Here is a 22,310-nt window from a genome sequence, read left to right as displayed (position 1 = left end):
TCCTCCATAATTAACATGAGACATAATAGCAAATAACTAATCATAGACCAGGCATACATCTCAAAGCTTAGACAGGTTATGGATGTCACTCCACATACCACCCCCAGTCCGTCATTCAGCTCTCTATACTGAAATCAGGCAGATCCTTCAGAGTTAACAATCTGATGTCACCCCAGCCCCTTAAAATCTTGCAATGGCTTTCTACAACATAAAGAGTATCTCCCGATTTCCTCATATTCCCCAATTTGTCCCATTTGCTAGAGATGCTACTTTGCACAATGCCATAATGCAACAGTCACAGTCATTGCTTGTTGGTGGTCCAACTCTTGGGATAGCATTCACATTCTAGTCTATGACACTATGTAAGTGAAGGCCCTACTGCCACCCTCCCATACCCCAGCGTCCACTCATACCTTTGGCATTCTCTGCCATTTTTCCTCATAAGTCCATGGCCATTGTACATACTATACCTTCTTTCTTAATTTTATTTATTGATTTATTCGTTGAGACAAGGTCTTGCTCTGTCATCCAGACTGGAGTGCAGTGGCAGGATCACAGCACACTGTAGCCTCAACTTCCCTAGCTCAAGTGATCCTCCCACCTCAGCCTCCCAAGTAGCTAGGACTGCAGGTGTGCACCAACACACCAGCCAGTTTTTGTATTTTTTTGTTGTTTTTGAGACGGGGTTTGCCATGTTGACCAGTCTGGTCTCAAACTCCTCAGCTCAAGTGATCTGCCCACCTCGGCCTCAAAAATTCCTGGGATTACAGGTGTGAGCCACCACCTGGCCACCCTCTGTCTTAAGTGCTCTTTCCAAACCCAATCTGAAAACTGCTCATGTTTCTTCTTTATCTTATCAATTATTTCCCATAATATCAATGAAACTACCACCATTATATTCCATATCACACTGTAATTTGAGTTTTCTTTTTACATCAAGCAAAAAGCTCTTTGAAAGCACAAGTAACATGCCTTATATATGTGCAAGAAGTCTAACTTTAAAACTGTCTATGTAGGACCTCAGTAAAGGCTGACCAATCACATTGATGAGTGGGATAATAGATGTGATACTTGGGGTTCTCGACCTTCAGCATAAAGAAAAATGGTTCGAGTTATTTCCCCACTAAGGGCTTCAAGCAAAAACTGATGACAACATGTTTTCACAAATGATAAAGCCTCCCTCCAATGATTTTCAAAGCATTGTCTATTCCATTCATATTGACTATATTCTACCTGCATTTTTAAAAATTTGTGTATCTGTGTCTTAAACGATATAGACTCTGATTATCATTTGGCCACACTCAACTGTACACATCCTTCATCCTTTAGTATTGGGTCCTTACTATACAATTAAGCAGGCTGTATACATGCTTGACATTTAGGCCTCATAGCAGGGAACCAGTTGTTTCAGTTAGTTAAGAATACAATGCAAATCAATGTCTATCAATCTTTAATAAAAATCTATTGATAAAATGAAAATCCTGATATAGTGCATCTGGGTGAGGAAAAAAGTTCTGCATTTCTCACAAGCTCCTTGGAGATGCCAATCAATGGGCTACAATTATATCACAGCCATGGGCAAATTTCTTATATAAATGATACTCTATTCTGAACTATAGATCATGTACTTAGACTGTATAACTAGACCCAACTAGAATGCATGCTTTTAATCAATGAAATGCAGCATACATAACATCAAAGATCAATATCAAACTCAAATAGTCCCTATTGATGGACAATTTATTATGTTATATTCAGATATAAGGGAAACAGCCCTTCCACCCGCTTCAGTTGCTCAACCCTGGTAATTCAGGCAATTGAGAGTAGTGAAATCCATCAGTGTAATTATATTTCTATAGCTCTTTTTAATATCTAAAAGCCTAAGAAAGCAGAATTGGCTGAATTTCTACCATCCTTTCCATTGAAAGTATATATTTTAGGTCTTTCATGAATACTGGTCTGGTGCTCAGAAGAATTACTTAGAAACTATAGTAGAGAGTGCATCTTGGAAATTATCTAACAGGGGAGAATACTAGGGCATGAATAATTAGAAGCCTGCAGTCAGGCCAATTTCCATAATGAGACCATAATCAGATTCTATAGGATATACATAAATGGATGGGGGTCTCTCTCCAGGAATTAAGACACTGATGTCAGTTAGCTTAGTAACTTACCAGAAGAAAAAGAATGGAAAACAGTAAATTCCCATTGTATGTGTTAGAAATACAGAAAGAAACATATAAAAGTAATTAAGACATCTAAGTAATAAGGTCTAATGATGAGCTCTAAACAAAACAGTTTTTGATATAAACATTCTTTGGATCCCATACAATAGGTAGTAAACCAACATACAAAGATGAAACAGAGAAACATTCAAAACAAACTTACTACCAATGTTTCATTCTTGAAAGGCTGTAAAAACACATAGGAAGTAAAATAACATTAACGCGTTTCTCTTCAGATATGTTAAACTCCTTCTTACATGCATGCTAATAATATACCAGTCATTATTGTTATGCTTGCTAAGTTTTAAAATTCAAAGCACCTATAAAGTGACTGCTATTCTCTGGAGTAAACAGAAATTCATTTCCCAGTACTGTCAGTATTACAAATAAAAAATGTGTAAATCTTTTATAAAATTTCAATCACATTTGACTGAAAGCAACTGGAAACATTTTTATATTTCTCCTCTGTCACATGTCAGCATTTCTTTTACAGGATGGCAAGATGGGCTATAGCTGAAGTAGAAAGAATACAGATGAGAGCCTATTCAGTAATTCATTCTTTCTAATAAATAAGATTCTTGACCATAGCCAAAACCATTTCTCCAAAATGAAATCTCAAATAGTGCTAATCTCATCTCAGTTCTGATACAGTGGCTCGCAATAATAGTCAACCATAAAACAACGCACTATGGAAATGTTGCCTTCCTCTGTCTCTACACAGAGAGGTCTGCATTGTCTATCCTGCAGATAAAAGCACAGAAGCAAACATAAATCACTTTATACAGTATTTTAAAATAATGAAATTTCGTATTTGTAAATCATAACATCCACATATTTCATCTACAACACAAGCGTCATATTGAATAAATGCATTGAAAGGGTAAAATCATAATGATAAACAGCATTTTTAGGGAAGGTCTAATTATACACCTGGCACAAGGCTATGTGTATATACAATTAAGTCACTTTAGTCTTCACAACCCTACAGGAATTCCTCCATTATATGTAGGAGGAAAATGAAGCTAAAACAGGTTAAATGACTTGATCTAATGTTACATACCAACATTAATATAGATTTGTATATATATTAAATATATAAGCAGTAGAGACAGGATATGAATCACTGAGTCATTCTAAATCACCAAGTCTGCCTCCAGCCTTTCCTACATATCACATAAAATAGTGTTTTCCAGCTGTGGAGACTAAACACCAACCTAAAACATGGGATTCATTATTTTGGGGAGTACATTATATTATATTTCTTTTCTTAAGAGTTTACCTTAATATGTTGATTTAAGTAGCCACATTATAAGAAACCTATAAAAATTTGTAAAAATTCATTAATTCAGAAGAACAGGAAAAGGTTCTTCTCTAAAAATACTAATGTTTAAAAGAAAAGTATTAATTTCACTTATACCACATACTATAAACAATAATATACTGGTGAATTTCAATTATTACAAGAATTGAGTAGAATTAACAGAACTGTGAATTGTCAATGACCTCACAGTACGTATACACACATTACAGCCACCTTAATAGTATCCATAATTGTTTTCTTATCGGGAATTCTGACCACTGGGTTTAAAAAAGAAAATGAAAGGAAAATACCAAGGCTTTTAAGTTAGATTCTAGTAACTGGTAAGACCTTGAAACGTGATGAAAAAAATAGAAAAGAAAAACTCTTTATACCGTAGACTATGTTGTATTATTCTGAGCACAGGATTCTGAATGAAGTTTATTGTACTATAGGTAAGATAGCCAACATTCCACACTATAACACAGAAATTTTCACAAACATGATGCTGCTGCAAAGCATATCACAAATACATGTCACAATATTATCAAAGCAGGTTATTTTCTATTTCTGCTATGGTATAGTGACATCTTACTCTCAGTACCTCAGCCAGGAAGTAGGGAGGTAAAACTGAGTACGGTGAAAATGGATATGAAACATCCATGCCATTATTCTCACACACACACACACACACAAACACACACACACACACACACACGAAAAACAGGCAGGGAGGGGAGAAACAGGCCGCTTCAGTCTCACTCCGAACCTGTTTACTCTTACTAAGAATGTTTGAACAGCTTGTGTATTTTATTTTTCCAGTTCACAAATGGTAGGAAACAGTAAGTAGAAAAGGCTAGTTCACCAAAGCAAAAGATACATATGACGATTGTCTGAAAGGCAGCAGAAAGCAGACAGAGGTCACCAGTGTTGGTCTCAACATTCCAGCTGTACTCCATGGGATCCTGTTGCATCCCCCAGTGTCACAGGAAATGTGTCAAAGAATGTTGAAACAATGAACAACAAATACATAAAACATTTAAGGATACTACGTTCTGTTTAAGTTGTAAAGATGGTAGTATAGGGCTCATTTACCTAATGCTTACAAGGTGCCATGTACACTGCCCTAAAGTCTTAAATGTATATCATTAATGTTCACAGCCTATCTGTAAGATTTCACTTCACAGATTTTAAAAACTGCCTTTGAAAAAGTAAGAACGTGTTTGAGATCACACAGCTAGTAAGAGACAAAACAAGGATTCAAACCAGGTCTGTCTGATTCCAAGGCCCATACTCTATTCTAAACCACCAAATTATGTTTATCATGGTGATCTCGTGTCATCAAGAAGTAAATTATATTTAGTCACCTGCTTAAGCAGAAAATGAATACATTTTACAGGGATATCCATTTTTAAAAGCTATTGTTATATTAAAAACAAACTTTCATTTACCATTACTTAGATCCAAGAATTCTAGATGACCTTGTTAGTACTATAATTTTTTCACTAAGAATTAGATGTGCAACTTAAGTAATCACTGTCTCTATGAAGTTGCCATTCACCCAATTAAATACATTAAAAATAATGCTTGGACTCCCAATTAGTTCACTAATCTGTAAGGAGTCTAGAATCAATATCTAGCTAATAGCTAATCAAATGAGTGACTAAAGACTAAAAAATTCATATTTATAATTAATAGTTGAAGACCCATCATAATATAGATAACAATACAAATTTGCACAACTCAAAATGATGGCAGTGTGCCTAGAATCAAGTCTTACAGAACATACTTGGTGATTTGAGTCATATCATTGTTTTGTTTGATTGTCTTCTTGTCCAAACTGGACCCATCTCAGCATAAGCACACATGCAACACCTGTCCTCACTGGAAATTTCCATGACAAACCTGAAAGGCACAGGCAACATGGATACTCACGATTTATATTAATACAAGTGTGCAAGGTACAAAGTATTTTTATATACAAAAGTTCAGCCCAAAGGTAGAGAGAATACGTTACTGTGGTTAAGAACAACAACCAAAAAAATTTATATGATTTTTTTAAACTCAAGATCATTATAGAATGATGATTAATAATGGAGTAGTGATTCTACTGCCCTAACCTTCATTTTCTTATGAACCAAAAAAAAGACAAAATATTTGCATTTTGGTCCCCCAAATGTGCCACTTTTATTTAATTAATAAAAATAATGAAAATACATACTTAGGGGCTACACACTGATATTGATCTTGCCCAAATATGGAAAATATTTTCTTTCCAAACTATGAAAATGTGTTGAGTCTGGCTTAAATATGCAAGAAAAAACAAACGGTTTCTAAAAAGGAACTAATCCTGCAGTCAATTCCAGCTTTTTCCAGTTTCAAAGACCAAGTAATTATCGCAAATATTTCCTAATCACTCTCACTGACTTGCTTGCCCCACTTACCACAAACTCTGAGTAACAACGCTTATGCTCCATGAACATATATTCTCTGAGTGTAACTGTATTTTTGGCATCTACTATGTTTTAGGCAAGAGATACTTAAAGGTGAATAACAATAATCAATAACAAAAACTGTGTACCGGATGCTTACTAGGATTCGGGCACGTACTACTAGTACTTTGCATGTAGTACTCTACATAATCTTCACAAAACTCGTGTGCCTTAGACAGTGTTATAGATGTGTCCTTCACTAAACTAAGTGATTTAATTTATGATGCCTTTTAATTACCTGACAACCCTACAAAGCACGTATTATCCTACTACACAGATGATGAATCTGTAACCTAGAAAAGTTAGGTTACTTGCTCACAATCACACAACTAGTACAAAATGGATCTAGGATTGGTAAAAATTTTGCCTCCCAACTTCAAGCTGTTATCCACCGTCTCAAGGAACTTCCATTATACTGAGTGCCATGTGAAATGAGAGCTATTACAATGTAGAAGGCAAGGCAACAAATTTGTCCTGGCTTGATCAGGACTTTTCTGGTTTAAAAAATGAATGTCCAGCATCTTGGGAACCCCTCTGTCCTGGGAAAAGCAAGAGAGATGGTCACTGTCATGACAGATATTATATCAGTGGCATGGAAACAAGTACAGTGAGAGTATGTACAGGGGACGGAGCCATTCTTTATGCCTCAATAGTATTGAAAGAGGCTTAACTTAGTGACATTTGAGTTGAGCATTGTGCAAACTATAATAAACACAGTAGAAAAGGACAGCAAGAGGAGACCAAAGAGACAGGCAATGTAAACAGAGTCATGAAAAAAAAAAAAAAAAAAGTCACATGAAAACTTCCAGGATGGGTGATTAGATTGTTACAGTTGATCTGCAAGCCAGAGGGAGGATAGAAACAGGGAAGTAATGCTGGAAAAGAAAGCATCATCCAGGAGGGACCACAGGCAATCTTGGAAGAGGGTATTAAGCCTGAGGATGTGATTTCACCTCATTTCCCTTCCATAACACTGTAAGGAGAGATAAGCTTTGAGAATAATTAACACCTTTGGGTTTATAATTTAGTGAGAGCTCTATGTGCCTGGGTAGGGATATGCCAAATGGTTCTTGACTGGAAGTCTGATGCATTACGAGGGAGTGGAACTGTTAGGCACACAACCCAAGTAACAGAAGATGAGCTCAGGGAAACAAACAAACAAACAAATAAAACCCCCACTCCCATCCTTATCCAGTATTCTTTCCTCTTTTTTGCTTGGTCTAATAAATCAGTATTCACTTTAAGTGATAAAAATCCAACCCAAATCAGCTCACGTCAAAGAGTGATTTATGAATCTGAGGAGCTGCAAAATCACCAGGTGATATGGTTTGGCTCTGTGTCCCCACCCAAATCTTATCTCAAATTGTAATCCCTGGACTCCCCAAGTGTTAAGGGTGGGACCTGATGGGAGGTGACTGGATCATGGGAGCAGTTCCCTCATGCTGTTTTCGTGATAGTGAATGATTCTCACGAGAACTGATGGTTTTATAAGGGGATTTTCCTCCTTTGCTCATTCACTCTCTCTTGCTTGCTGCCAGGTAAGAAATACCTTTGCTTCTCTCTCCCCTTCCACCATGATTTTAAGTGTCCTGAGGCCTCCCAAGCCATAGAGAACTGTGAATCCATCAAACCTCTTTCCTTTATAAATCACCCAGTATTGGGTAGTTCTTTATAACGATGTGAGAATGGACTAATGCAGTAAATTGGTACTGCAGAGAGTGGGGTACTGTTATAAAGATACCTGAAAATGTGGAAGCAACTTTGTAACTGGGTAACAGATAGAGCTGGAACAGTTTGGAGGGCTCAGAAGAAAACAGGAAGATGTCGGAAAGTTTCGAACTTACTAGAGACTTGGAGGACTCAGAAGAGAGAAAGATGTGGGAAAGTCTGGAACTTCCTAGAGACTTGTCGAATGGTTTTGGCCAAAAGGCTAATAATGATTTGGACAATGAAGTCCAGGTCAGATGGAGATGAGGAACTTATTGAGAACTGGAGCAAAGGTCACTCTTGCTATGCTTTAGCAAAGAGACTAGCAGAATTTTGCCCTTGCCCTAGAGATCTGTGGAACTTTAAACTTGAGTATGATGATCTGAAATTGGAAATTATGTTTAAAAGGGAAGCAGGGCATAAAGGTTTGAAAAATTTGCAGTCTGATGATGCTGTAGAAAAGAAAACCCATTTTCTGGGGAGAAATTCAAGCCAGCTGCAGAAATCTGCAGAAGTAATGAGGAGCGAGGACAATGGGGAAAATGTCTTCAAGGCAAGACAGAGATCTTGGTGGCAGCCCCTCCCATCACAGGCCCGGAGGCCTAGGAGGGAAAAACGGTTTCTTGGGCAAGGCACCGGGCCCCCTGCTGTGCACAGCCTAGGGACTTGGTGCCCTGCATCCCAGCTGCTCCAACTGTAGCTAAAAGGGGCCAAGGTATAGCTCAAGCTGTTGCTTCAGAAGGTGTAAGTCCTAAGCCTTGACAAGTTCCCCATGGTATTGGTCCTGTGGGTGTGCAGAAGACAAGAATTAAGGTTTGGGAACCTCTGCCTAGATTTCAGTAGATGTATGTAAATGCCTGGATGTCCAGGCAAGACGTGTGATGCAGGGGCAGAGCCCTCATGAAGAACCTCTGTTAGGGCAGTGCAGAAGGGAAATGGGGGATGGAGCCCCCAACACAGTCACCACTGGGACACTGCCTAGTGGAGCTGTGAGAAGAGGGCTATGGTCCTCTAGACCCCAGAATAGTATATCCACTGAGAGCTTGTACTGTGCATGAAAGCAGACACTCAACTCCAGCCATGAAAGCAGCTGGGAGGGGGGCTGTAGCCTGCAAAGCCACAGGGGCGGAACTGCCCCAGACAGTGGGAGCCCACCTCCTGCATCAGCATGACTTGAACTTGAGACATGGAGTCAAAGAAGATCATTTCAGAGCTTTAAGATTTAATAACTGCTCTGCCTGGTTTCAGAATGGCATAGGGCCTGTAACCCCTTCGTTTTGGCTGATTTCTCCCATTTGGCATAAGAATATTTACCCAATCCCTGTACTCCCACTGTGTCTCAGAAGTAACTAACTTGTTTTTTATTTTACAGGCTCATAGGTAGAAGGCACTTGCCTTGTCTCAGATGAGGCTTTGGACTGTGGACTTTTGAGCTAATGCCAAAATGGGTTAAGATTCTGGGGGCCTGTTGGGAAGGTATGTTGAAATGTGAAAAGACATGATATTTGGAGGGCCAGGGGCAGAATGATATGGTTTGGCTCTGTCTCTCCACACAAATCTCATCTATTGAAACGTAATTCCTATAATGCACATATGTCAAGGGTGGGACGTGGTAGGAGGTGATTGTATTGTGGGAGCAGTTTCCCCCATGCTGTTCTCAAGATTGTGAGTTCTCATGAGATCTGATGGTTTTATAAGGGGCTCTTCCTCCTTTGGTGTCTCTTGCCTGCCACCATGTAAGACATGCCTTTGCTTCTCTCGTGCCTTCTGTCATGATTGTAAATTTCCTGAGGCCATGTGTAACTGAGTGAATTGAACTCTTTCCTTTATAAGTTACCCAGTCTCAGGCAGTTCTTTATAGCAGTGTGAGAACAGCCTAATATAGCAGGTTAACTCACTTTAGACATAGCCAGATTAATGGGCTCACATGATGCAAGAGGAGCTGGTTTTGCTCCATCATGCCCCTTGCTACCATTCTGTTGGCTTCATTCTCAAGTAATATGTGGTGACCCCAGCAGCTCTAGGTTCTTTTTTTGGTGGTAAGACAGCTGTAGCAGTGGCAGGCCCACATGCTCCCTGGTTCTAATCTCCTTATCTATAGGAATTAGTTCAAGGGCATGCATGGAACCCAACTAGAGCCACTGAGAAAAAGCAAAGCATCTCACTGCAGTGGTTCTCACTGGGGCCATGTCTGTTCTGTTCTAGAAGCAATTACTGTGGACAGGAAAAGTCAATGCTCTTCCCGACAAGACCTGGTTCCCATGCTCCAATCCTTAAATGGGAAATGGAATCCCACCCAGACCATATGCACTAAGAATGGGATAGTAATAGAGGTCAAAATTAAAAAGAAGCAAGGGAATGGGCATTTATTAGCCAAATAACCAAATTCCATGCTCTCTTTTCCCCATACCTAGAGAATTCGCTGATATTCTCACATGCTCTCATTGGAAATCTATGACAAAGACTGACTAGTTATTTACCAAACCTGTTTTCCTTTCACCCTTCTCCCCCAGGCACTCTGCCAGATGCCACTTCTCAGTTTCCCTTGTAGCAAAGGATGTCTAAATGACTGAGGTCCACCCCAGGGAATATGGGCAGAAGTCATGATAATCACTTGCAGGCTGTACCTACAACAACCTCCAATGAGACTTCTCTGGATTATTTATCGCCTCACATTCTGTATCTTGAATGAATGATGAGGACTCTAGGTATTTAAAGAAGAACAAAGCCACAAAACTCTAAGGAACCTGATTCCCTGAATGACCCCATGGACAGCCACTCAATCAGGACCTAGTCTACGAGTACTGAACTACCACACAGGAGCAAGAAGTAAAAAGTTAAAATAAGTAACTGAAAATTAAGAGCTTATCTATTATAGCAGCTCATGTTAGCCTGTTACAAAGCCCTGTGGAATTTGGCTGAAAACATGACAGTAACCATGTGAAAACCTTTCCAGCCCTCCAACCCCATTAAATCATAAGAAGGGGCTTGAAACACACACACATACACACACACACACACACACACGTAGACATAAATGGCACAGAAGTGGGAAAAATTGGAAGAAAGGAGTTCAGAAAAAAAAAAGCAAATTTCTCAGGACATGAGGCTCAAGGAAACTAAAGAGGAAATGAACAGGGGCTCCTGGGAAAGAAGTGACTGGTAAGTATACAGTATTTATGCCTACCTACATAGTAAGAAGATATATATCATTAACTAATTGTGAAGATGCAACAAATACATACTGAACAAGAGGAAAAAACTGACTCTTTAATGTTGGAACAACAACTATCTTAGCAAAAAGTATACTCTTAATATTGACCACGACACATTTCCACTGCAGCCATTGGGAACCGAAATTGTAACAGGCATTTTTATGAAAGACAAATACATAGGAAACATAAGATGAGGCAGATTCTCTAATGGAAATGGGCCAACAGGATGAGAACAAGAGGGATCATTTTCTTTTAGAGGGGTACCTGGGATATATATGCAGTCCCCTTGGTCATGCAGAAAATAAAGATAAATAAATACATAAATAAAAAATAATTTTGCAAACCTCAGTATGTTACGGATTACATCTTTCTTTTCTACTTTAGTATTTTAAAAAATTCTCCTGGAAACATTTTTTATATATAGGCAAAAGTAAAAAGTGGTCCAATGGCTTAAATAAGAAAAGTATTGAGGCAAAAGCAAAAAAAGCTGTTAAAAAAATCAATTCTGGAGAGAGAGAACCTGGTTCAGATCCCAGCTCTGCTACTTACTAGCTATGATGAACAAATAACTTAGTTTCTCTATGCCTAGTTTTCCTCATCTGTACAACAGAGATAATAACAGAAGGGCAAAGTAGGGCAAAGTGCTTTAAAAAGTATCTCAGAAATAGTAAGCACTATGTATGTATTAACTGCTTCTATTATTATTTATTGTATCCATTCCAGTTTTTCTACCAGAAAAAAAAAAAAAAACAAGGGTTAGTAGAAGAAAGGGAAGTAACAGTCACTGAATATGGAAGAAATATCACATATAGTAATAAAATGTCAGAAAATGCTAGTTGCTCCCCCAACAATTTCTTCTCCTTCCTGGATAACATTTCTAGACTGTATTTCCCAGCCTCCTTAATAGCAACATACATCCACAAAGAGCTGGGTTCTGGCCAGTGCAATGTAAGGAAATGTAATATGCACTCATTCCAGTTTTGGGCAATTAACATCCTTCCAAGTCTTCCTCTTTCCAATGGCTTGATGCAAGTAAGCACGGTGACCCTGCTGAAGATGGCAAGGGCACAGAACAGATGAAGGCTGGGTCTCTGAATCACACTTTGAAGGAGTACTGCCATGATCACCCATTCTGGGACTTCATACAACCGAGAAATAAATATATTTCACATCTCAGGCGGTATCCTTTTTGGATCCATTATAGCTGTTAAAAAGCCAATCTAATAGAGCCAAGCTCTTGACCCATGTTGACTCATGCTCTCATGTTTAATCCCTATCATGATGCCTTAAAATAGATGTTATACCAATTTTATAGCTAAAGAAACTCAGGCTCACAGAAATTAAGGAACTACATTGCCCAGCACTGTAAATGTCATAAATGATGGAGCCAGATTTGGATCTGGGTTAATCTCCTTCAAGGTTTATGAACTTTCCAGCCTCTACACAACACTGCAATGTGGAAAGTGTCCTTCCGATCCTCCCTCATTTACTCCTTGGATTCTTCACTTCCTGACCATTGGTACTTAATCTTTAAACTGAAACTCCATTTTTAAAAATTTGCCTGTGTATCTACTTTGGGAGATCTAAGATGACATCTCCAAAACGCATTCATCCCTTATAGCTCATTCTATCCACATATGAGTCCATGACAGGACAACAAGTGTGCTTAATCTATTTGTTACAGAAGATATAGAAGTGTAGCAGTTTTACAACTGGCTAGAGTATCAGAGATAATGAACGGCACAGCAGAGATAAGGAGAGAAAGATTTTAAAAATATCAAACCAGCAGTGATCTTTAAAGTGTGGTACACACCCCAGGGGCTGTGCAAAACGATCCACTGGGATACATAACAACAGCATGAGAACTTCTATTTCATAATTTTTGCTTTATTCATCTTTTTTTGTTTCTTTTTCTGTGTGTTTTACAAGTAGTGTATCATATAACAGCATGTCTTCAGTTTATAAATAAATGTTATTGATATATTCTGATAGTAACCAATAATAATGAAGATCGATACATCTAGGCAGTAAATCCTGCCTCCTTGCCTCCTTCACTAGGCTTAAAACATAGCATTATAGGGAAAAATGAACAAAAAAGAACAAAAAAATCAGTGTGTAGAGACAACCCCCGCCTATCATATGAAATAGGTTCATTCAACTAAAATAATATAAAAGCAAGTTTGTACAAAATATTAATTTTTTAAGATAAGAGAGATAGAAGCTAATGTATATTATGTCTGTCTACAAATATAACAAAGAAAAACCAACAAGTTAAAATCATAATCAGACAAACTTGTAGAAAAGTCAGTACCATGCATGGGAATTTTCTGCTGAGAAGCTTTATTTTTTTAAGACCTAAATTGAAGGAATGGATGTCCTGTATACATTTCAGAAGAAAAATTGCAGCCAAAAGATTTAGTGCTTAGAGCGGAAAAGAAATCAGAAGACCTACTTTTGAACAAAAAGGAGACAGAAGTAGATAAAATAAGTGAATGATAAAAAATCCAACATCATTTGAAAGGTTTGTTCTCTAATCACTCTTAATTATCTGCCAATATGAAATGACTATGGAAAAAGGTACTGAATTGACTCCCAATTGACTTGAAAAGTTTTACAACTCAAAGAAACTGAAAAGTGTTGTTTAAAAAAAAAAAAAACTGCAAATAAGAAAATTTACCTCTGTTGAAACTTACATGTGGCTCTGACACGCACCCTTAAGCAAGTCACTTCTCTTAGACTCTTAGTTTTTAACTGAAAAGGTCGGTTTTTCCATCCTTGCCAGCTACCTCCCAGGGTTCAGGAAAAACAATGAGGTTTATCATCATCATCTCTCCTCAACAAGACAGAGCAGCTGAAACCAGCTTCAACAAACAAATCAATAGCTATTTCATAAGGTAGCAAATATAATAGTCTCATGAAACTTGTTTTTGATCCTTACAATCTTACCTACTCCTGCGACCCATTGCAGAGATTCCCACAAAATCTTTAAAGAAATCAAGATAAAAATAGCAAGAATAAACTTATGGGTAACATGTGAATTTTCTCATGAATGCCACCCAAATCACTTCAAGGTGCCTGTCCTCATGACACACTGTTCTTTTTCACCCACTTGGGTAGAGACAGAGAAAGACAGAACAAACTTGCTATTAGCCAGACTTGGGAACGCTATTGTGTGGACCTGCTCATACGCAACCTACACAGTCTTTACGCTCCTACCCCACTCCCTAAAGGACATAAACCACAAACCTCAAAAAAAAAAAAAAAAAAAAAAAATACAAGCACTTTCCAAATTATCTTACGTGGGTGTCCAAACGACTCAGTTATGTGGCGTTACTCCTTAAACTATACAGCTCCCACTACAGTAAACTGCAAGAGCTTCCCATGCAATTAAATGACACTGTTACTCTGACAAACATGTCCCCGCCCCTATGTTGATTCCAGCAGGAAAACTAGAAAAAGTTCCACGAACATTCCTTTCAGGAACTCCTCTTTACAAATAAAGCTCCAACACACCTCAAGATCCAGCCCACTCTCCTCCACGCAGACCACACACCCAAGGTGCTCAGTCACATTGATTCGCCCTACACAACCTCCGCAAGCTTTTTCGCACCAAATCTGGAGACCCTGGCCAGCAAGCAACCGCCTTATCTTCCCGATGCGCGAAGCCGCCTCCTCGCAGGAGCTCCGCTGTGCTGCAAAATGTTTTCATGCAGCCGACTCTCTGGCTGGTTCAGAGAGATTCAGGAGCCCACGTCCTCCTACACTCACCTCCACACCTTTCATAAATAGTAAAATATATACACGAAGCACAAGAGAGAAAATGTACGAAGGTTTTGAGCCCTCCGTTCCAGAAGGAGCGCCAGTGGATTGGTGTCTGTGGGGCGCCTGGCGCACAGCTCGCTGCTGTCTGGGTCCGGGGAGGAGACAAGACGGTTGTCTTGCCCCTCAAAAGAAACTGGAAATCCCCCAGAAGTTGTTGGAAACGAATGCCACCCCACAAGCTCCCCTGGCAGAGACTGGGGAGTCAGGTACCTTCCGTAAGAGCAGGCACCTGGTCTGTCACTCGCCGCCGTAGCCCCAGCGCTTAGCACCCAGCCTGGCACACAGTGGACGCTCCAAAAATCAGTGTCTGTTTCCACACGGCTCCTTCCATCACGGCTACGAGCTCCTGTTCCTTTAGTCCCAATTCCCTTCAAACCCCAAGTTCGCCTCCCTCTGCTGTGGGCTGTAACTGGGCTATCAGAAGAAAACCCCCGCCAAGAACCCGGCGCCAGAGGTGAGGGCGCACGGAGAAGGGGCAGTGGCCAGAACCAGTTGGAGGAGCTGATTTTAAGGGTTCCCGAAGCATTCCGGGCTCTGGGTTCCTTGTTTTGTGGCTGCCTCGCAGCGCAACAAACTTATTTTCTGACTAAGAAGGAGAAGAAGGGTCGCTGTGGGGTGACGGTGGCGTCGTCGGGGCCCTGAGTCCTTCTGGGCTCAGGCGTTCAGCTCCCGCTGGTCCGACCCTGCAGGGCTGTCAGGCTCTGGGCTGTAGGGCCCCATATACGTCGTCCAGCTCTGCAGGAGTGAGAGCCCCAGGAAGCCTCTCTGTCCTTCAGGCAGCCTGCGCGGACCCTGCCCTTTCCCCCCAAATCCGCGAGCCAGGTCCCCGGGACATTGCGCGCCCACGCCGGAGCCGGACCCAAACAGCTCGCGCCTCACTTACCTCAGCACCTGGGCGCTGGGCTGGCGAGAGCCTCGGGTGCCGCGCCGGCACAGTCCGAGGGGCCCGGTGTAGTGGCGAAAGCTCCCTACTTGTAACCAATCCTGGTGTTGAACCCAGTGCTCTGTCTGGTGCGGCGCTCCCCTCCCTCCTGGCGCTCGCGGCGGCTGGAAAAACCTGGCGCGCCGGAGTTCAGGCTGCCGGCTCCTTAGCCGCAGGGAGGGGGAGAATCGCGGGGAGGGGGAGAGGCGCGGGCGGGTGAGTAGGGGCGGGAGACGAGAGGGGAGGAGGAGAGGCACGGGAGGCCGGGAGCCCGCGCGCAGCGGAGCCGGGCATGCTCAGTGCGCGGCCGGAGAAGGAGAGCGCTGGGGCGCAGCACCTGCTAGGTGCTGCCGAGAGGAGGCAGCCCCAGGTCCCCAACGCGCGAAATTAGGAAAGGGCACCTCTCCTGATTCTTAGGCAAGAGAAGATTATCAACGTGCAGCGACGTAGGGGTTGTGCTGTTCAGCGGCTAGGGATAAGCCGAGACGATTCTCCTTCGTTTGCAACCCTAATGTCGGGGCACCAGGAGGCGCGACCTTCCTTGGTACCCGAACCTCTGGCCTCCGGGAGACGCGGAATTCGGGGGATCGTTAAGGCGCACTGGCCATGGAAACAAATGCTTCTGCGTCTGGGCTGAAAATTGTCGAACCAGGGAATGTGGGTGGGCGGGTGGCATTGAACTCAAGCCAGAAGAGGGGCTCTGGGAGGTTTTTACCTGCCTGTCCTTAGGCGAAGGACATTGGCTAGACAGGCTGCGTTACAGACCTGAAGTCTCACCCATGCAACATGCTTTCAGGTTGGAATGTGGGGCGGGGGGCGGGGAAGGTCAGAGGGAACAGTTGCTATAAAATAGGTACAAGGATCAATTTGTGGTGTCTTGGTCGCGGGGGTGAGGCATGTTGAAAGCCTTGTTATTCGAAAGAATGTGCTTTGAACGACGTTATCATGGTCATTCTACATTATGAATCTACTGTTTCCTTGCAGAAGTGGCTCCCTTTGCCCCAACTCCAAACCTCAGGGTAACCGTAGAGATTGGCTGCAATGCCCCAGCCCCTAACCAGCACTGTGCAAAGTGACTTTGACAGGCAGAGAAAAGCCAACCCAGTCGAACTCGTCTGGAAAGCATTTCCAGCAACCCAGAGGAGCCTCTGTTTCTCTCTCTGGGAAAAAGCCCCAGGGGTTTTGCTGAACCCAGGTCTTCCTGCTCATCTCTCAGCAGTTCAGAGCTACATAAACAACTTCTGACCACTTACACAATCATGTAAACCTACCCTGACATCTCCATTATGTGTAAAAGATGTTAACTGGAAAACTATTTTTAAACTACTGTAGTAAGCAAATAAACATCCAACTCCAACATGTATGTGCAGCAGCTTTATTAGTTCATTCAATGTTGGTTTGGTTTGGTTTTTTGTCTTTTGCTTTTTAAAATTAATTATTATTTTTATAATTCCTGTTCTGGAAGTGGGCAAATCCAGACTAGTGATAGGTATTGTTGTGTTCAAATTTTTCATCACTTGAAATTCCATGACTTTCATGATTGCTGAGATTAATGCTAAAGAAAGTTACCCCCACCCCCACCCCACCCCAACCTCCCCACCAAAGTTTCCTGATTACTTAAAGTTGGAGAGAGATTTTAAGGCTTTTCCCTCCCTCCTTGCCTGCTATGTTTCTGTAATAGAGGCACTTTTGCAAAACTGGAATGTTGGTGGTGCAGGTGTTTTCCATGGTAGACAACCACTGAGGATCAATGGTTCCCAGGTTCCCACTCACTTTGAAGGCTTTTGTGCTTCTGCCAGAACCATGATATACTACCTGTACTACGTATGATTTTTTTTAGATTGATTATTTTTCTGCAACGAGTCAATTAAAAGTACGTATATATAACTTTTAGTAAGACCGCTTATCAAAATATGCTTCACCAGAAGTTCTCCAGAAAATATTCCTGTGTAACCGTGCATACTCCTAACACATTAAAGGGAAATGTCGTGTTTTAGACTGGACACAGAATTTCAGAAAAGAACAAAGAATAAAATATGCTGTCACATTTCCCACTGGAACTATAAATTGAAGCAATGTTCAAAGTTGTATGACAATTTCAGGCATTAACTGTATTTCTAAATTTCAAATGTACATATTTTCTTTCCATTCTCCCCTTTGGCCCTTATTCTGTGCCTACTATATGGTAGGCATTGTCTTTTAGTAGATTCTGGGAAACAAACTAAACATGACCAAGACTTGCTCCACAGTTCACCGTGTAGTTAGGAAAACAGGCATTGTGTATCTGGAGAGACAGATTTGGGTCATGTTGAGGGGATGTCAGTTAAACGTTAAGTTAGGAGGAGGCATTTTTCTTTTCACCAACACACCCCCACTGATCCAATGCTAAGCTTGTTCAGTACCTCCCCAACATTTTCTCTAAAACAGCAGCTAGTTTAAAATGCAGCCAATAATCCAGTCCCTTTTTTCCATCCTGCAGGGAAGAAGCAATGCTCAGCTGCCACTTCTGCCAAGATAGAAAGCCTCTCACCGAAGCTCCCAGGATTGGGGAGTGTTCCTAATAGACTCAGCCCCTGTCAGGAGACAGAAATGGTTTATTTTGATGACAGTAGCCTCACACGTGTGTCTCTACATATCCAGGACCCCGGCTGCATGTCAGTTTCTTGATCAGGGGACCTGTGATTGGGATTCTCTGGAGGGGAATGTTCCAAATGAATCAATTAACGCCGCCAGCAGCAAGTTCAATACCACTGCACTGAGACCCAGCTCTGTATCATTGCATGAATGAATTACTGGTGCTCATGTAATTTGCAAATAATCATCATTATAACACAGTGGAAAATTTCTCCTGCCCATTTAGCCTGAGTAGCACCTGAACAGAGAGCTGCAATAACCCTCACAACACCCTCCAAAATAACTATTTACACATATGTGAAGTTTTACATCCAGGTCTTTTAATATGGGAGTATCTACATGGACACAAGGTCACCTCTTACACTCATTAAACCAACTGAATGAGGTCTGATAACTCTTAAGGGAAATCAACGCTGAAACTGCTTTTGACTTTTTGGAGACATGAATGGAATACATCATCAGGTTTTACTCAGCATGCAACAGTTCTGCAAACTCCAGAAAGGGCCTCTCTCTGTCCCACTCCCCCATTACGCCTGCTGTATTCCTTCCCTACACATCTGAGGATTTGATGAGTGGGGATTTACTATAAGAGGAGGAAAGAGGAAAAGCATCACAGGAAAAGAAATACCTCTTTTCTGACCACATCTGATTTGATGCAATTTTCTCCTTACTCCTGGCATCCAGTGGGATTTTAAAAAACTCATACATACCATCTTTCTTTGTTCTAAATGACTTGAATAAGGTTGTTCAATGACAGGAGTGACTCAGTCAGATAAAAATATGTAGGTTTTATAATTACAGTTTTACTTGTTTAATGTGTAGGTACCTGAATAGATCTTCAAGCATAAAGTAGCACTTGTATCCCATCCCTGATTTTAAAATATAAACCCAAGTTTGCTTTAATTAAGTAGATAAATCAGTATTTTAATAAAGAATTATATCAAGAAGGGGTTTGTGTTCAGTTTCAAACTGGAGTATAATAAAATAGAACTCAACTAAGGATTTTCAGACCAGCCTTGCAAAGCTTCCTCCTATGCAATTGTTTTAGGTGACTGATTGACACTTAAGCTTTAAACTAAGGACATTGGACTAATAATGGTCCCATATTGGGATAATGATAATTAGCACACAAAAGCACAGTTAATTGCCATGAAGGTTGCAACACAGACTGACAGATACAGTCAAAGTAAACTAGAAGCCTGACACCCCAGCCAAGATTCCTTTATAAACATGGCTGTGAGACACCCACTGAATTTAAACATAATAAGGTGGAATTAGGGATCAATCAACTGTTTTCTTAGCCATATGTTTTCCAGATTTTTTTGGATTCTTTATACAAAATCCAAAAATAATTGTTCCAAAGGTCTTCAGTTGCAAAAGTATTTATAGTTGATTTCTGTCGTCCTCAGTAATTATGTTGTATAAAGTCACTACAAACTGTGGAGACAATAGAGGGTTATGTTCCTGACAGCCTCTAGTAACAAGATTTTCATCAACTGATAAAGATACCTTTTTTAATATATACTGTTGATTCATTAACATAGAACTTATGGCCTGCAGCACTGTAATTCTTGCCTGAACAAAACTTATCTAACACATGTATTTTCTCTGTGAGGCACATCACAGCTTTCTTTTGCTTAGGAATGCTAGACAGCACTCCAGCTCTATGCTTGAGGCCATTTTAAGCAGCAAAATCACCAACAGAAAAACCCAAAATTTGAGAAACATGCACTAAATATACTGCAAAAAGGAGACTTTTTTAGAATATGAGAGCTGAAACAAGAATACAGAGCATCACTTTGCTGGATCTCAGCTGGGAATGTGTGCATTGGGCAACTAAAATTTTCATTCTCTGTGCATCTACAAATACCTCTGTGTGTCTACAAGTGTCTACTCAAGTGCCTTAAGTATTGACTTTGGAGTTATAAGTAAATTTTAGCAAGTGGGCAAATTCACAAATATGGTATCTGTGAATAATAAGGGTCAACTGTACCAAATGTCTCCTTTAAACGGCCACATCCGCCCATATGGTATGCGATTCAATTTAGAGACATTCAATTTATACAGAATTCATCAAATCATTTATCTTTTCATCTTATCCTAAACAATTTACACTCTATTCACTTAACTGTAATATACTTTCTTCAATATTTTCATTTTGTTCATATTTTTAATATCAGTTTCTTCATATTCAATGTGTCCTGAACTTTTTTGTCATTCAATAGTTATATATCCCCTCACTTTTAAAAGCTGCTTAATATTCCATTTCAAAATATACTACAGATAACTCAATCAGTTCTCTATTGTTGAGCATTCAAATTGTTTGTGTTCTGCTATGATAAATAACTCATTGATAAATACACTGAAGTTAAATTTTACACACATTTTAAATTATTAACTCAGAATAAATTCCTAGAACTTGATCTAGTAGGTCAAAAAGTGTGTTAGTCCATTTTCACACTTCTGATAAAGACATATCAGAGACTGGGTAATTTACAAAAGAACGAGGTTTAACTGCAGTCACAGTTGCACGTGGCTTGGGAAGCCTCACAGGCATGGTGGAAGGCAAGGAGGAGCAAGTCACATCTTACATGGAGGGCAGCAGACAAAGAGAGGAGAGAACTCGTGCAGAGAAACTCTAGTTTTCAAAACCATCAGATCTTGTGAGACACATTCACTATCACAAGAACAGCACAGGAAAGACCTGCTACCATGATTCAGTTGTCTCCCACTGGGTCGCTCCCACAACACATAGGAATTATGGGTGGGAACAGGGAGTCAAACCATATCAAAAGTATTGTGACTTTCCTCATTCATAATTATTAGATTCTGTCTGGTAGATGTCCATGATAAACAATTAGAGGTAATGAGGGCTGGGCTCTAGGCCTCATACTCATCACCCTCAAAATAATGTAGTAAATTATAAGAAGAGATAATTCAAGGCTAAATTCTGCACACATAACAACATAGCAGACATTAAAATACAGTCATTCAAACTGTAAGCTCAATAAAATCCCAACTCTCTGTCCTTACAGTTTCTCCAATAGCCCTTTGAATCAAAGATTCACCAGAGGCAAATGCGACAATATTGCAAGGGCAGGATTCAATTAAAGTCTTACTTAGAGTCAGGCAAAAAAACTCTCTGAAAACTGCTCAACACAGAACTGATTGGAATCAAAATCACAAAACATGATTCCTAAGAATATAGGTTAATGGGCTCACCAGATTTTCTTTCTGTGCTATGCAAGGGCAAAACTCACTGTGCAGTATTTCTAGCCAGACCCGTATCTTAAACACCAATCATTTCGCCAGAGACAATAATCATTCACCAGTGATAATAATCATTGCTATGTTCAATTGTGCCAATTAGCAAGGCTTGTATTGTTAATAGTAAATACTGTTAATTGAATCTCAAGTGAGTTTCAGATAAGACGTTTACAGATGCTACCTTCCCTCTGCAATATGTATTCCTGATTAGGGCTCTGCAAATGTTAACAGCAGTACCCTTATAGGTTAAAACCAATACACACAAAAACACATGCAAACACACAACCATCAGCCATACATCACACTATATATAACATCTTTAAAAAAATTAAATGCAACATGGAAAGGTTATGTTTGTTTTTAGTATGATACTTATTCATTTTGCCAAAGTTCATGTCAATTTACTCTCTCAACATAGTGTATTTTTTCAGTTCTTTGCATACTTGCTGAGTATTACAAGTTTATTTATATCTTTTATAATTTGTGGACATAAAGTGTTTCTTGTTTTCCTTTTTTAAAAATTTCTAGTGAGGTTAAAGTTTTTATATGTTTATATGTTATATGCATTTTATAGATTGCCTCTGTGTTCCTTATTTATTTACTTGAGCTTTCATGTTTATCCTAGAGATTAGCCAAAGATTTCAGAATATTTAAGGTAGTAAACTTTTATCTGTTGAAAATATTTCTTTCTATTTGCCTTTTCACTTTAGAAATCTGTACTCCCAGTGT

At 40.1% G+C, this 22,310-nt stretch overlaps 1 protein-coding gene across 3 annotated transcripts in view; it reads right to left on the bottom strand.

Moving 5' to 3' along the window:
• CNTN4 (contactin 4) overlaps positions 1-15,822 on the bottom strand; it is a 975,811-nt gene extending 959,989 nt beyond the window's left edge. For all 3 annotated transcript variants that reach the window (XM_050781395.1, XM_050781393.1, XM_050781400.1), the window contains exon 1: positions 15,642-15,822. The gene's annotated coding sequence lies outside the window, so the exon portion shown is untranslated. The remainder of the gene's footprint in view (positions 1-15,641) is intronic.
• Between the last annotated feature and the right edge of the window lie 6,488 nt (positions 15,823-22,310).

This window comes from Macaca thibetana, chromosome 2 (genome assembly GCF_024542745.1).
Source record: "Macaca thibetana thibetana isolate TM-01 chromosome 2, ASM2454274v1, whole genome shotgun sequence".
Lineage (NCBI taxonomy): Eukaryota > Metazoa > Chordata > Mammalia > Primates > Cercopithecidae > Macaca > Macaca thibetana.
Note: the sequence above shows the minus strand (reverse complement) of the source record. Positions and strands in the feature narration are given on the sequence as shown.